This window comes from Canis lupus, chromosome 25 (genome assembly GCF_003254725.2).
Source record: "Canis lupus dingo isolate Sandy chromosome 25, ASM325472v2, whole genome shotgun sequence".
Taxonomy (NCBI): domain Eukaryota; kingdom Metazoa; phylum Chordata; class Mammalia; order Carnivora; family Canidae; genus Canis; species Canis lupus.
This window is the reverse complement of record NC_064267.1, coordinates 47,784,547-47,802,175: the sequence shown is the minus strand read 5'-3', so window position 1 is coordinate 47,802,175 and position 17,629 is coordinate 47,784,547. Positions and strand designations below refer to the sequence as shown.

General features: G+C 43.1%; 1 long non-coding RNA gene across 1 annotated transcript; it reads right to left on the bottom strand.

The window, feature by feature from the left end:
• Positions 1-1,910: 1,910 nt before the first annotated feature.
• On the bottom strand, positions 1,911-6,752 carry LOC112669958 (uncharacterized). Its single transcript, XR_007405960.1, has 3 exons — positions 6,120-6,752; positions 2,219-5,234; positions 1,911-2,094 (listed from the first exon to the last, which is right to left on the bottom strand). It is a non-coding gene; the product is annotated as an uncharacterized LOC112669958 (long non-coding RNA).
• Between the last annotated feature and the right edge of the window lie 10,877 nt (positions 6,753-17,629).

Below are 17,629 nucleotides of genomic sequence, written 5' to 3'. Positions count from 1 at the left end.
TTTATAGCTTTAAATAATACAGGCAGATAGCACTAAATATTTGTTCCTCAACCCCAGAAAGGAAATTTTAGGTCTTTCCTATGACCATCAGTTATGTGGACGGTTCAGTCCACTCTGACCTCTTCTTTTTATTAACTAGCACAGGAAATATAGCCTGTCTTTCATAGATTATTTTAAAATTTTACTCTGGAGTCTCTTTCCTCAAAATGTTGATTGTTACAGAGTTTCATAAACGTAATCACTAAACGTGTTTACCGTTGGTCCTGTATTTAAATGGTCACTACCTTCCAGGTTACCTCCCCCTTGCATGAACTCTTTGTTTTTAATCATTCTAAAGTATGGATTGCTGTTTTTTTTTTGTTTTGTTTTTTTGTTTTTTTCAGGAAGAGTTCACTGCATTTTTGAAAATGACCTTTTGCTGACCTTCTACATGAAGAACAACCTCACTGAGGTCTCATGGTTTCCCCTCTGAACGCCATGAAGTCTGCTTCTGTGACAGTCGTGTGGAGTCTGGAGACAGGAGTGCTGCATCTTTCTTCTCCCCGAGGCTGACTGTATTTCTTCTGCCTGAAAGCTTGTGGGATTTCACAAGCTTTCCCCATCCTTAGAGTGAAATCCTTTTGCCGGGATACATTTCAGGATGAATTTTCTCTATTCACATTTTCCAGGAATGTTGATGTGGGCTTGCAAGCAGTAGATCAAGTGCCTCCTTCCATGTGGGGAATGGTTCCTGCTTGGACATCTCTGAACATGCTTCGCTGCTTTGTTTGGTCATGCTCTACATCAGAGATGCCCACTGACGACGTTTGGACCTCCACTGCCTGTCTCTTTCTTTGATGATATTATTTTCAATTTCATTCATCTCTTTTATGTGTCTTTATTCTGTGTGGGTATCAGCTTCCCAGTAAAAAATGAGAAGTGTGGGGTTTTTTGACAGCAAATAAACTAGGGCTCAATTGTGGTTATGCACTTACTTTCTCTTTGACCTTGGACAGGTGTTTGCCCTCACAGAGATAGGAGCCCATCTGTATGCTGACAAGGATCTTGTCAGGAATTGCAGATGTTTAGCATGACGTCTGGCCTCCACTCACTAGATGCCAGTAGAACCCCATTCCCTAGTTATGTCAAGTCTCCAGACATTGCCAAGTGTCCCCACTACTATAGCATATGGCATTTTAAGCAGCAATTCCACATGCAGAATTTTATCCTACATATGCTTGCACATGTGTGTTAAGAAGTTTGAATATACAGCATTTTTAAAGTAAAACATACAAACTGGAAAGGCAGAAAAACGTAAATATTCAGAAATAATGTGTGGTGTTTGTAGCGAAAGGAATATTATGCAGTCATGGATAATTAGGAAGTACATTTATATGTGCTGACATGACATGATTTAAAAAAAATTATACTATGCTACTCCTTCTGTAGATTATGTTGCCATTTGTGAAGAAATTTCTGGAAAGATACACAAAAATCCGGAAATGACAGACTGAGGGTCTGGATAGTTAACACTAAGAGAGAAACACGACTTTTTCTGTATACACTTGGGCATTAATTGAGTTTGTTTTATTTTGCACATTTATAATGCACATAATTTCTTGAAATTAAAAAAAGTAAAACTAACAAAAAGTCACACTAGAAGAGATATAAAAGTCAATCCTGAAGATATCGTTGAGAACATGAAGTAGAAAATAAAATAGAAGAGAACAGGGACCGGAACGTCTGGGTGGCTCAGTGTTTGAGGTCTGCCTTTGGCTCAGGTCATGATCCTGGGGTCCTGCGATCGAGTCCCCCATCAGGCTCCCTGCATGGAGTCCTGCTTCTCCCTCTGCCTGTGTCTCTGCCTCTCTCTCTGGGTCTCTCATGAATAAATAAATAAAATCTTTAAAAAAAAGAAAAATAAAATGGAGACCATTATGAAAAAAGATGCTCAAAAAACTTACTTGAGGTGCAAATACTCCCGAATCCGTGAATCAGACAGGTGCGTGGTGTTTCAGCCTGTTTCCATCCATCGGCCCAGTGCGACGACTTGGTCTGTCTGTGGTCCAGTGCAGGGTGTTCTGATTTTTCTGGCAAAACTCAACATTGTAGATTCTGGAAAACAGAACCCTCATCACTTTCCTCCTCACAAATCCCCAGATGATTGGAAACTATTTTCTCGCGTGCGATTTCCCACGTGCCCAGCTGTGAAACCCCAAAGTATCCCGCTGTGGCTTACCTACTGTCACACGGGGTAGGGTGTTTAATTTAGGGCTATTAATTCCTTCACATCATCCAGTCTCTCATTCCGAAGATACGCTATGTTATCCATTTATGCACAGCAGAGTCTGTCTCCGCAGAAGAATCTACTTTCCTCATAGAGGTCCTGCAGTCCTCGTAAAATCCCTTCCTCGCTCCTCCAGCATTATTGCTCTTGTACAGACAGTGCTCCTCCTGTTGCATTTTCTAAATGCTTGCTTTTCAGGTAAGGGGAAGCTGAGTGAGTTCTGGTCATTAATTTTTTTTTTTTTTTAAAAAAGCAGCTCCCTCAATTCTATCAGTCCTAATAATTTCTTTACTCGATTATTCTGTGTTTCAGGTGTGCGACTGTAGTAGCATGAAATGACGTCTTATCCAGTTCCACTGGTTGATGCTTGCAAACCAACATGAAATATGAATGATGGACATGGGCATCCTTGTCCCTGCCCCAGCTCTAATCCGAATGGTTTTACATGGCACCATCCTGCACGACCATGATTTTTCTTGGGAGATTTTAAAGCCCACGTTCAAGAACCACAGTACATTCCTCCACGTAAGGGCTGTGGTTTAGCATGTGCGCGTGCAAAATTCATTAAGATAGATTCGATTTTATCAGGCAAGTTGGACTGATCGTGTAGTGTTCTTCTTTTGACTGTTGAATGTTGAATTAATTAATGGATTTTCATGCCTGGTTAGCTGTGGTTCATGTGCTGTTAGTTCTCAAATCCTTGCAGAGGGAAGTGTGTGCCCGCCCAGCATCGCGGTGCACACGGATGCTGAAGTGAGCATTTACGTCCCAGATCAGCCCTTTCAAGGTAGAGGAAAGGGAGAAATTTTTAACTTGCAGCTTTTCTCTGCCAGGGAGTGGGGAGCTGAGGCCCACAGAGCTGGAACCAAGGAATCCAGAGCTCCTGTGTGCCTTGGGTGTTCCCGCCTTCCTTCTCTGTGCGTTGTAAAAGGTGTGCACCTGTACACACGTGCACCTGTACACTGGACGTGTATACGCCATGCCTCCTCGGCCAAAGTTTGAAATTCAGATAAGTTAACAGAGAGACAGAGAAGGAGTCAAAGGTCACCGACGTGAGGCGCAGGCCACCTGTGGGCATGGAGAGCTGGACTCGGCCACTACTTTTGCGACAAGGCTGGTCCCCGGGGAGTTGTGGGGGGCCCTTCCCTGCAGCCCCAGAGCCCGCTCCGGGAGCTCTGCACCTGACGCGTCCCCCAGAGCGGGGCACACACGACCTGTCCTGCTCAGAAATAGGGGCCCTCGTTTTTCCTGCACTTAGCTGTCTCAGCAGCAGAGGCAGGGTCTCCCGGGCTGACAGGGCACCTCATAAATGCATCTTCACCGACACGACAGGGTCCGGCCAATGCAGCTTCAATTCTCCGTCTCCACGACCCAGTGCAGGACGCAACCCCGACCAGGCCTTGGTTCCCCGTGCAATCACTGTGGTCGTCGGGAAGCACCCCCACATGCATTACGGGGGTTTATCTTCACGTGTGCACCTGGTTTTCAGGTAGAGTTATGGGGTGCAAAGTGCTCAGAGGCTGGCCGTGACCTCCTAACGTGGGGCTCGGGGCCGAGGCCACGGCAACCACCTGCTTTCCACCCGCCGGCCCGAGAGGAGAGGGAGGCGCACACGTTAAAATGTGGACGGTCTAAGCTCCACCTTCAACTGACCCTTGTTCCACCAGGTGGAAATGAGTAACAGACATCTTTCCACGGAACTGAGCTCCCTCTCTGCAGCGTGACTCTCAGGAAACAGGAGGGTTTCAGGGAAACCAGATCTAAAGGAGCGCCGAGAGTCCATAAAGAATAATTATAACCATGAGCCACAGGGAAGAGGAAATGGACTCAGGAGTCTGATAAATAGGATTTTATTAACTTGTTAACCTCACTGGCCGATCGAGGAAGCTAAAAGCCAGACCTCTCGGGTCAGCAGTGACCGGCACACGCTGCGTCCCAGCGATCAGAGGCAGCCCAGAGGAGCGTGTTTACCACAAAGGAAGAAAATGCACTCACAGCAGTGTGCGCCTGCCACGTCTTTGTTCCTGGGGGGACGCTGGCTGGAAGCGGAATGATCTCGAAATTTGAAGCTAGTGGTATTTCATCTCTAGTCACACTGGAGATAAAAGACCTGATTTTATTTTACTTTTTTAAGCATAAAGCAATATGAAGCAAAAGGTATTTCTTCCTTTCATGGGAAGCTTAATTTATGTTTTGGGAACATAATGTGGAGCCTGGACATTGCCCACGTCTGGCTACCCCCACCCCCAGCCCTTGCCAAGGCTCAGAGGGAAGCAAGGACCACACGGTGCGTCTCTAGACAAGTGACCAAGTGGCGTGGTCCCCATCCCCATAAGCCCCCTGCACATGGCCATCACAGGTGGGGATGGAGCAAGCTCAGCCCTGGGGAAACGACCCTCAGCTTCTCTCTGGGTGGCTTAATGAGGCTGCCAGTCCGGGCCCCCCCTGACTCCAGAGAGCAGAATTCCAGCAACGGGTGGACAGGGGCATCTGAGAGCCCACACGGGGACTGGGGCAGCAGTGACCCTGGTCATGGCCTGGTGGGTCTTCAAGCTCCCAAACCTCCCAGTGGCCATTCATTTCTCAGAGCAAACTCCCATCCTTCCACATAGTGACTCCGTGCCCATCCCCTCTCACCTGTGGCCGGCCACGGGCCCACCCTCTCTCCCCCCTTGAGGGCCTGTGTCAGAACCTTTGTGCAAAATCCTCTTCTCCAGGGGAAGCTGCAGGGGCTTCCCTCTCCCCTTCAGGGTTTTGTCCTTTACCTTGTCATGCAGGCCACCAGCAGCTGTGCTTTGACTCCTCCTCCTCACTTGACTATTTTTCCAGAGCACATATCACCTTGCGGCTTATGAGAACTGATTTACCCTCCATTCATTTACTAACATGTTTATTATTTCCTCCCCCGTAGGACGTCAGCACCACGAGGCCAGCGGGCTTCATTCCCTCACTCGTGTGTTCCAAGCACCTAGAATCACAAAGGGGCAGAGAGAGCAAACCTTCAGGCACCGTCGGAGCCATAGGTACCGTGTTCCCATCGAGTGCGGCCTCTCGGGGTGTGGTGTTTTTCCAACGACTCCCTCGCCAAGACACAAACACGGGGGCTGGCGGTACAAGTGGGGGAAGAATGTCTTTAAAGAAGGCTTGACGGCCCCATCCCTGAAGGGATCCTCTGCTCCGACAGGGGCAGTGCTGTAGTCTCTGTGCTGAGTGTGCTGTTGGGGCCCCCAACAGGAGGTGGGCAGCCGTGAGTCACGCATCAACGGCGCCGGGCCCAACAGCAGGGCCGATTGCAGTGCTCCTGCTGCCTAAAGTCCAAATTTCCTGGCTCCCATCAGGTTATGCAGACCGTGGCTATCATTCTAACATAGTTACCAGAATATAAACATTTGTCAAGTGTTTCAGTCAAATCCTCCTTCCAAAGAAAGGAGGTGGAGGGGCCAACCTGCGCGCCCCCAGATCTTAAGGACACGGTTGTTCTTGACTTCTGGTCCTCCATCAAAGGCTCTCTTGGAGTGCATGGACGTCATTTTCTCTGCTTGTCTTTCTTTCTTTCCTCGCTGGGGGAATGCATTTATTTATTTTTGTCGTAGTTAGCAGGGAAGTGACCTAAGGGCTGTAGGAATTTCAAGACTGAAAGGGAAACCCTATTCCAGAGAAGCTAACAAGCTCACTGCTGATGGTGAGGCCTGATTTCTCGGGAAGACCCCGACCAAAGGGAAAAAGTCAGGGACAGCCTGGGATTGACATGACACAAACCACACAGGCTGTTTCACTGACTGCAATCGCCATTAACCCTTCTGTGCCCAATGCCCGCAACCCAAGCCAACGCTGATTCCCAGCAAAGGCTTACCAGGAGCTGTGTGCTGCCTGGAGGGCTCTGTTGCTGAACCCTCAGAAGAGACCGGCCTGTGTTCTCACAAGTGGGGGCTCTTTCCAACCCCCTTTATGCAGGGGACATAGCGCCAGGCAGTGCAGCAGATTAAAAAGCGTCGTTTCGTAAGATGGAAATGTGAGAACAAGTGAGTCTTTTCCATGTCTGAGGCAAAACTCTCCAGTTCATGTCTATTTTAAGACATTTGGTTGAAAGTTCCAAAGACAAATAAATCAAACAACCAGAGTCCGGAGGCCTTCACAGTAAGGCCCATTGTTTTTCTTGGTAAATTAACACGTTGGTAGGGTGCCGTGTGGACCTCTTTTTCGCATGATGTATCCAGATTCCCGAAAGAGAATTTTTTGATTCCTGGTCTCACCTATAGAAATGTGCCCTGAAAAAAAACAATTTTTAAAAAGTGGCCTGAGGTTTGTGTACAGGGATGTTCAGTGCCTTCTTCTTTATAACAATGAATAATATAAGAACAGTTTAAATAATGGTAGAAGAATGGCCAAATGGGGCACCTGGCTGGCTCGGTGGTGGAGTGTCTGCCTTTTTGGCTCAGGGTGTGATTTTGGGGTCCTGGGATTGAGTCCCATGTGGGGTTCCCCGTAGGGAGCCTGCTTATCCCTCTGCCTGTGTCTCTGCTCCTCTCTCTGTGTCCCTCATGAATAAATTCATAAAATCTTAAAAAAAAGAACCACCAAATAATTGATAGTACACCCATAAAATGGATTATTACAAATCCATAAAAATCATATTCCCCTGGAATAGTAAAGTTCATGCCTTTTTTTGTCTTAAAAAAGACAATAACAAAATGCCAAAATGTTGCCAGAAGTGATATCTGAACTGTATGCTTATAGACAATTTTTCCATTTTTATATTTTATTTATTTCCCTTAAAAAAAAAACAACCAGGATTCGTTTATTACTTTTGTTTTTATACCATCTTAAAGTAGGACACAGCCTTGAGTAATAGGCTGAGGTGGATTAGCCACACGATTTTGTTAAATGTGGTTTTGGGAGCAATGTAAACAATGAACGACCAGAGCCCTATGAACCTGGTGTCCGCATGTCCTTCGGCTGAGTAAAAATGCTTTGAGCTTTGGTGGGGCAATGAGGCAAGACAAACCTGCCCTTCTGGGAGAAGGTAGGTGCCCTAGTGCCTGGATAGGGCCACCCAGGAACAGTTCCCTGGTTTGCTCCTTACACCTTAGAGATCTGGCCCCTTCCCTCTTCCTCCTCCTGTCCTGGCAGTCCCTCTGGTCTCTTTCCTCCTACTCTGTCATAGGACCAACTATAAATCCAGAAGGGGCAAGAATTTGTCCTCAGGGCTTTGTGATGAAATAAAACCAATGGCATTTTACTTTCTGGCCCAGAGTTTACTTTCTGCAAATAAAAATAATGCCTACAGATCCCTTTCTGGCTCCAGCAAACATAAACGATGTCTCTGAGAAACAACTGTTTGATTAATGCAGCCAATTCCAGCAAGCAACTTAAAAATTCCACGGAGAAAATAAAAGCCAGTAAAAATGCCTGTCTGACTACAGAGGCCAAGCCACTGCTGGGGTTGGGCAGGCAACCGTGTTTTCACCACTAGTGCTCTGCTCCGCAAATGTCTGGACACCGCCAGGCGCGGTCCCTGCAAGAAGGAGGCTGTTCATCACGCTAGGTAGAGTCCATTTCCTCATATAGTTTTCCTCATTGATTTTGACAATGCTTATTGGCTAAGAAAATGAACATGCATAGTAAAGAGCTTAAGCCCTGTAGCATAAAATACAACCCATGTGTCTTACATATTTATTACAGATCTCTTAAAATGCAGCTCCGAGTACATGGTGTCCATCGGGACAGCTCAACCATGCAGCTGCCATGGGCCTCCTCAGTTCTGTGTCTCCTCACCAAATGCCCAGATTTTCCTCCATAGCATCGCTACCATTTAGGGCATGGGGAGAGTGTGTGAGGATGGGGCTCATCTCCACAGAGCACCCCCATCACCCAATGCAGGAGAGACACTATGCCATAGGCCACTTCATCTCCAGTTAATTGTAATCAATTGACTTCTGAGCTGCTGACCGGGTGTTGGTTTGTTCATCGCTTTATTCATTGAACAAATATTTATTACAGTGCTTTCTGTATTAGGCTTATCTACACAAGCAGCTGTGGGACAGGACACTACTGGTGAGGGTGGTGAAAGGAAGAAAAAAACGGGTTCCTGCAAGGGGAGGTCATATCATTAGTGGAAATCCAGGGCTACATCCCAGATGGCCAACGCAGAGAGGGCAGCTGTTCATTGCCAGGTACATTCCATTTACTCATTTGGTTTTATGCACGGATTTGGAAAATGTTCATTGGGCAAGAAATGGAAGTGCCGGGTGAGGTTTCAGCCTCAGGGAAGCCATGGTGGCAGAGGAGGAGGTCGAAGGCGGGCGGCATGCCAAGCACGCAGAATGGCAGCAGGCGAGGCGGGAAGTCAGTAGAGCACAGAGCTTCGGATGATCCATGAGGAGAGGCTAAGCATAGGGGCCTGGCGGGGAACAGAACCATCAGCAGGGCAGGATGTGGTGCTGAGTTTCTATCAAAAAGTCTCAAATTGTTTGCTTTCTTTCCATCTGCACTGACTTAGTTCTGGTCATCATCAAATCTCTTCGGGACAATTGTGACTGCCTAGCTCATATCCCTGCCCTGTTCTCTCCATCCTCTAAATATACTCTGTATAGGACAAGAGTAGCTCCCTATGGGCCTAATGTCGAGGGCGGCCCTAGGATGGGACAGTGACCCCAGCTGTCCCAGCAAACCAGAACAAGCAGATCCTGCATATGGCCGTGGTAGATGTGATTCCTCCTCACCAGACACACATTTACACTTTACAAGCAGATGCAAAATCCCATGAGGCAACTCTGTCTTTGAGGTAAGTCAATCTTTATGCTACCCACCCAGCCCTATAATGGGCCAGAAACTATGAGATAAGTAGTGAATGAATGATGTCTCCACAGTGAACCATTAGAACCACCGGATCTCTACACAGTCGTCTTCTTTAGGAGCACCTCATAGCACACAACACCCAGGAGAAGAACTACACTTCCCCATGATGGAATATGCTACCTGCCATTGTACCCACAGCCAAGACTGGGTGGGCCTTCCCCTCACCACTCTGCCCACCTGCTGGCTTATCCCTTCGAGTGGAGACACAAAGGCATCTAGAACACCAGGACAACCACAGAGGGGACCCAGAGGGCAGAGTCTGCAGCCTACAAGCCTGTATTCCACAATTCTAGTGAGTCCGGGCCTCAAACCTCATGATCCCCAGATCCTATCATCACCTGTCCTACGGCCTGTGGGATGCAAAGACTTTGAAGGTCTCAAGGCATTGCAGTTTCTAGCAAACCTATTTCTCCAAGCCCTTGGAGTTTCCAAGGAGGCAATATGGCTGTGGATCTCCAACCCTGCTTCCTTTCCTCAGGAGCTCACCAGTTCCTATGCCCCAGGGAGTCTGAGTCCCTGCCCAGAGAGTGGGAGTCTGATCACCTCCAGGCCTCTAGGATATGGGGACTTGAGGAATGTGCAACAACTGCCAGGAGTCATCTGCTGGAATTCAGATCCCCAGCTTAGGCCTCAGTGGAAGAGCAGGCCTGAGGCCTGGCAGGATATATGCTTCCAAGACCCTACTGTTGTTGTTGTTGTTGTTGTTGTTGTTGTTGTTGTTGTTTAATTTCTTTTAATTTCATTTCATTCATTTCATTTCATTTCATTTCATTCATTTCATTTCATTTCATTAATTATTAACTTATTTAAAGTGTGAATGGGATGAGGGACAGAGGGAGAGGGAAAAAGAGAATCTCAAGCAGACTGCACTGAGCACAGAGTCCAAAGTGGTACTTGATCCCATGACCTGAGGATTATGATCTGACCTGAAATCAAGTCAGTCACTTAATCAACCAAGCCACCCGGGCACCCCCAAGGCCCTATTGTTTGAAACAGAAACTAGTCCTGTTTTGGGTGTTGTTTAACAACATAACAGTAAAGATCATATAAAACCTCCCAAACAATTAAGATAGCAACAAAAAAAGATAAATATGGTTTCTTTGTGCAAAATTTCTCAAGCCTATAACAAGCCAAGATGTATCATGACTCACCAAGAAGAGGGTCTAGCACCCAGTATTTCCCAAACTTACTCAATCATGTGCCTCTTCCTCATGGGCTATCTGAATAGAGTTTTGCAGAATTCATGTTGGGAAAAGATAAAGTAAATAATTAGATAAATCGGGGACAAGATATCAGGAGGATAGCTGAGCCGAAAAATGTTATCATAATTCTGGAAAAATTGGTAATAATCTTAATGTCCTCTGGACAAATATGACCTAATCTATTATGATGCCAGTCAAGATGCAGTCATGTAACCCATATAGCATATAAACAATATAAAGAAGTTAGATAAATTTTAAAAACAAAGCATAAAACTATGTGAACGATGATTATAATTATATATTAAAAATAAAATATGGCTTCTGGTAATAGGGAGTAAAAACACTGAGACTCACTCTTCTACTTTGACCAAATAAAACACTTGACAAGCTATATGAAACAATCATTTCAGAAACTGGAAAAGAGGAAGTGCAAGACTATGATTCTTGAGAAAAAGGAAACAAATAAGGTAGATACAATATTTCCTCAGATTACCTCCAGGAAGCAAATTCCAGACTGTGGAGCAGGGAGGAGAATCACCAAATCAAGGGGATAGAAATCAAAGTTTGGCGAAACTGAGGACCTTACATGGCACTTGCAGAGAGGAGGAAACTGTGAAAATAATGAGCTTCAGAAATCTTCATAAATATCCCCTTGAGCCTCTAAATGAGGACGATTCTGTACCTGCATAATGCAACTCTATGAAGCTGGAAGAAGAAGAGCTTCCAGGTGTGCAAAAAAGCTACCAGGAAGCTATAGTACAAACAATCCCCAGAATTATTTAGACTGAGCCAGAAAGCTTTTGACTTGCTATATCCAAAGAGGAGAGACCTTGTGGAACACACATGTCTTCAATAGTGACCATAGAAGGTCATGCTGCAGTAGTGGACAAAACTAGCCCTAGAGGAAAACTATGAAAAGGATTAAAAATACACCTAAAAATAGTAAATTAATCCACAAATAATTATCTGTCCCAACAAAGTCTAACAGTCTTATATATAATACTATATTATATATATATAATATACAGAAAGAGGAAGTATATAAGTATATATATAATATATATATACATTTAATATGATCAAGGGTTGAAGGAAAACATGAATATGATAAGAAAAGATACCAAAAAAGTGGAATTTCTAAAGATGAATCTCCTAAAAATAGAGATTTTCACTGGATTGGATTAAGATAATATTAAAGGGCACCTGGGTGGCTCAGTTGGTGAAGTGTCTGCTTTTATTTCATGTCATGATCTCAGAGTCCTGGTATCTAGCCCCACATCAGGCTCCCTGCTTAGTGGGGAGTCTGCTTCTCCCTCTCCCTCTACCCCTCCCCACTTCTCATGTGCTCGCTCGCCCTCTCAAATAAATACATTCTTAAAAAATAAGAATATTAAGCACTGCAAAAAGTTGGTGCACATTAAGACATGAAAACAGAAAGTATCCAAAACAAAGCCTATGGAGGAAAAAGCATGAAAAAGAATGGCCAGACTTTGAATGACCTTTTAGAGATAAAGCCACCTAACAAATGTGTGATTAGAATCAGAAAAAAAGAGAGAAGAGTGGTCACAAATAATATTTGAGGAAATGACGGGGGAATATTGCAAATTTGATGAAGACTATAATGCACAGATCCAAGTCATCCAACAAACACAAAGAAAACCACGCCAAAACATATCTTGCTAAAATCGCTGAAAACCAGTGATAAAGAGAAAATCTTCAATGTCTCTAAAAGAAAAAAGGCACATTACAAAAAAAGGAACAAAGACATTTCGTCAGTGGTATTATAACCCAGAAGAAAATTGGATTACATGCTTAAAGGGCTGAGAGAGAAGAACAAATTAGAATTTTATAGACTTTATCTTAAAACTTTATCAGATAAACAAAAACAGAGAATCTATCATCAGCAGATCTTCACCAAAGAAGGGGGTGGGGGGCTTGAGAAATTCATTCAAGAAATGTTAAAGGAAATTCTCTAGGCAAAAGGAAAATAATTTCAGATAGAAACTTGAATCTATAGAAGATATGAAGAGTACGAGAAATTATAAATATGCATAAAAATATGAAACTTTTTTTTTAGTTTTTAAATTCCTTTCACCAACAATTGACCATTTAAAGCAAAAACTAATGACATTGATTCGTGTAGTTTACAACATATGTAGATACCAAATACGTGACAACAGCAAAAAGATTATGGGGTACCGGGGTTGCTCAGTTGGTTAAGTGTCTGTATTCAGCTCAGGTCATGATCTCAGAGTCCTAGGATCAAGCCCCCATTGGGCTCTCTGCTCAGTGGGGAGTCTGCTTCTCCGTTTCCCCCAGCTAATGAGCTCTCTTTCTCAAATAAATAAATAAAAATCTTTTTTAAAAAGATTATATTTTAGCAATATATTATTTGAAAATTAAGTATGAAATACTAAAAATATATATTTTAAATCCTAGATCAACCCTCCCCCAAGAAAAGAAAGTGATAAAACTAATAAATAATTGTAGATATAAAATGGAATCACAAAAAATACAAAATTAATTTTCAAAAGAGAGATGGAGGGAAAAAAAGGAAATATATCAGATTATTAAATAGAAAACAAATCAAAATCTATCACACCTAAACCCACACAGCTATAAGTGCATTGAATGTAAATTATCTAAATCTGCGTTCTTTCATATGGTAGTCACTAGTCTCTTGTGGCTATTTGAACTCAAATTTAATTAATTAACAACAAAATAAACAAAAATGTCAATCCTCATTCAATCTAGAAACATGTCCAGGGGTCAGTAGCCACACAGGTGACTAGTAGCCACCATTTTGGGCAGTCTAGATAGAGAGTATTTTCATCACCATTGATAGTCCTATTTGACAATGCTCGTCTAAACATATGGACTGGGACACAGATTTTCAAATGGGGTGAAACTATGTGGTCCACCTGTATGCTCTCTCCAAAATCTCAAACACAAAACAACAATGCAACACCATAAACATAAAAACATAGGTAGGTTGAAGTAAAAGAAAGAAGATAGAAATGCCATTCATTGGCCACAAATCACAAAAGAGCTAGAAATGGCAACCTGACAGCAGGGGATTCTGCCAGGACTGAAGGGGGTCATTTCATATGACAAAGGACTTGCTTCATCATGATGACATGATGACATGATGACGTGATACCAACAGACACGTACCTAATAACAGAACTTCAAAACACATAAGGCAAAACTTATGGAGAAATGGACATACTCACAATTACATTTGGAGATTTAATAACTTTTCCCTCGATAAGTGGTAGAATAAATAGAAAATCAATCGGGATGCCCTACACTTGGAGAACACTATTCCCCAAGTTGACCTGAATGAGCTTTCTAAAACACTAAACACCAAAACTGTAGAAAACATATACTATTCAGATGCACATGGAACATTCACCAAAATAGACAAAATACTTGGTTATAAAATAAATCTCAATAAATTTTAAAGGATCGAATTCATAGTGGGGTTGTGTGCTTTATTTTCCTTTTACCACGATTGAAGTTAAATGATAAATCAGTAACAGAGACGTATCTGGAGAATCTCCAGACTATTGACAATGAAACAAAACACTTCTAAAGAACACATAGGTCAAAGAAGAACTTATACTTCAAACGAAATTAAAATGAAAATGAGACACAGCAAAATTTTTAGCATACAGCTAAAGTACTTACAGAGGAAACTCTTTACCCTTAAATGCTTATGGAAAGGATTAAAATCCATGACCCAATATTCCAATGTAGAAGCTGGAAAAAGAACAATCTGAACTTAAAGTAAGTGGAAGGGAAGAAACCTAAGAATGGATATCCATGAAATAGAAAACAGATGAACAATAGAGACAATTAATAACACTAAGATCTGGCTTATTGAAAAGATTCGATAATCCCTGGTATGACTGATCAAGTAAAAAAAAAGAAAAAAAAAAGAAAGTGTCAATGTCAGGAAGCAAAGAGAGGACATCATCTTAGATCCAGCAGACATTAAAAGACCAATAAGGGATAATTTGATCATTTTATGACAACAAACACAGTAACTTCAATGAAAAAGGAAAAATTCTATGAAAGGTAGAAATTAACAAAATCCACAAAATGGATGCAAGGAGAAATAGAAAAATCTCAGGAACCCTAAATCCAATAAAGGAACCAAATTCATAAGTTCATAATTTCTCCCAAAGGAAACACCAGGCCCATGTGATCCTGCTCATGCATTCTATGAAATATTTAAGGAAGAAAGAATACCAATCCTACACAAACTATTTCAGAAAATAAAGAAGGTAGGGAAAACTTCCAGGCTCATTTTATTAGGCCAGCATCAACCTAATGCCAAAACCCAACAAAAGTCTTATAAGAAAAGACAACTATAGACACACCCCTCATGATTATACACGCAAAAGCCTTCAGAGCATATTAGGAAATAATATCCAGCAACACATACAAAAAATATCATTTCCAAGTGGGGTTTATTCCAGGAATACAAGAAAATCAATCAACCATACTTTGTATATTAACAGAACAAAAGAGAAGGACCACATAATAATCTCAGTAACTGTAGAAAAAGCATTTGGCATTACTTAAATCCCATTTGTCCTTTAAAACTGTCAGCATACTAGAGATAAAATGAAATACCTGCACCTTGAGGAAGAGTATCTATAATCCATCTCTAGCCCACTTCATAGAGAATGGTGAATTTGAATGCATTTTTTCTCAGGTGGGAAATGATACAAAATACCCCCTCGCCGCTTCCAGGGAACATTGTACCGGAAGCCCCAGCCAGTGTGATATAGCAAGATAAAAAAAAAAAAAAAAAAAAAAACAACTGAAAATAAAATAGAAGAAGAAAATGTCTGTAGAAAATTATTTTCAGGGATCTATCAGAAAAAAAAAAATAACAAAGCTGACAGACCTAAGGAATGACTTCAGCCCGATGGAACAGTCACAGATCGCCATACAACGTCAACGGTATTTCTGCACACCAGCAACAAAACAACTAAAGATTGGAAACTTAAAAAATAATGATTATGATACAGCATCCAAAATTCAAACACTTAGGAATAAATTTAACAAGATGCATGTTAAGGGTTGTACCACGAAAATTATAAAATGGAGAAGATAATGTGTTCCTAAGACTCTCTAAGGTTAAGATGTCTGTTCTCTTGGACAGAGCTGGCCTTAAGACAGTTCAAATCAAATTATCAGGAGACTTGGTTTTGTACAAATCGATGGCTTATCTTGAAGTTTCTTCAGAATTTCAGATGTCTCCTAGTAGGCAAAAGAGCTTAGAAAAGGAGGAAGTTTGGGGATATAGATACTTCTAAGAGAAGGTCGGATCAGCCAGGGTTTCTACACCTGCTGTTCTGGACATAAATGACTTTCCTGCTTTCTTACTGTAAAATTGTTGCTGGAACAAATCCATGGCATAATAACTCTTCTGGTTCATAGAATCAAATGGAATAGTTCCCAAATCATTTTATGAAGCTTGTATAATCTAGATTCTAAAATCTGTGCACAAAAACGGGATAAGGTCAATGTACACACCACCGACTGAGCTCACTTAGGTGAAACATTAAATGAAAAATAATATCACTGAGGGTAAGCAGTGTGTTTGAAGGATGGTACTACATTATATAAGAGGGATTAGTTTAATAATTCAGGAAGATTAAATATCAATATTAAACGCATTTCTCCTACCTAAAAAAAAAAAAGAAAGAAAATTAACCCTTGTTGGTAGTGAATGGGTATTTAAAAAAATCTGCGAGTGAATTCTCATGTCATCTTCAATGTCAATCAACTCACACTCCAGCCCCGACGCAGCTGGTTAATAGCTTGTGTCCAAACTAGCTCTTCTGTTCTTACCTGAAGGGTCTGTTTATTTAAGCGGACTTCGTGGTTCTTAACCCATCAGAAGTGTTAGTTTAACAAAGAATACCAAACAATTAACCTCTGGTGGAAAAAAAGGAAAGGATTAAAATAAGCAAAATTTATCACTTTGTCAGCTTCTGCAAACACCACCTTGATGATCTCAAAGCCCCTCATGGAAAAACAGATAGACTCTGCCTATGAAACATGTATTGCGATGACTGTGCCTGCGAATTTCTACCAACATAGAGGGTGAGTAGGGTGGTCGGTCTCCATGAAGCAAAATGGCAGAGTTGATGGATGTCTCCTCCACTGAACTAGCTGGGTGTCTGGTTTTGCTATCTCGAGAGACCAGCAGAGAACCCTCTGCACTCTTCACCCTGTAGAGCTGGGGGCCTGCAGGGGGAGGTGCCAGGGGTCTGTGGGTCCCAGCAAGTCAGCTGGCCCTGAGAGCCCCCCAACCCCTTGCTGGCCAGGGGCTCCTGGGGGAGGGACAGGAAACTCGGGGGCTGTGTCCAAGGCCCCCTCATGCAGCTCCGACCACCCGGTGACCTCACCGGGTTCTGCTCCTCGCTGACACATCGAAGAAGCCAGACAGGGAGCCGCCTTCTTCCAGCCGGAGACTGCAAACCTGTGGACAGCAGGTCCAGGCCCCAGTTCAAGACACATCATTACTCTGTCCACCGTTGACATCTTCCCCACCAGGTGACTGGAAGACAAGATGAGATAGGGCTGGCGGACTCGGTTTCCTCTTGGGCACCCCTGGCCTCCTTGATGGAGTGCAGGTGTCTGTCCAGCTGCTCCCCACAGGCTGTCTGGACCCACTGCCTGCAGCCCTTTGGGGCCACTGGGCAGGAGATTACTCACTTATTCTGTATCTGGAAGCATTTTAGCCGGGTAGGGAAAACACCGCTTTGTGCTCTGAAATAGCCACGGAATGTTCCTTCTACCCTGTGAGCTTTCAGGGACAAATAGGAATGTTATGCCTTTTTATAGATCCTGCCGATATTCCTTTCTCAAAATAATTCCTAAAATACAATAGTAGGAAGAAGCTTTATGTAACCTTCAGCGGGGCCTGGAGCCTGCGATGACGTGTAGAGAATCTCCACGACCAGATGGAATGTCTCACTTGTAATGGATCACGTACACACCTTCTGAGTTTTCTCGTGGGGTCTTCTGACAGGTGAGTCCTGGGGCTCCCTCCCTGGCCTTGTTCCTCTTCTCCTTCCCTAGGATTCCGGGGGTCTTTCTCTTGCCTCTCCACCTGGCTCTGTCTCAGAGGGTGATGGAAGATACTTGAAGCCTTAACAATCCCAGCTTTTTCGTGGGATGGCAACTCTAAGACAACACGATCTCTTATTAGACCTTTTCCATAGCTTATATTTTATAAAATATATATTATTATTCAATATTGGACTAGTCATACATCCTG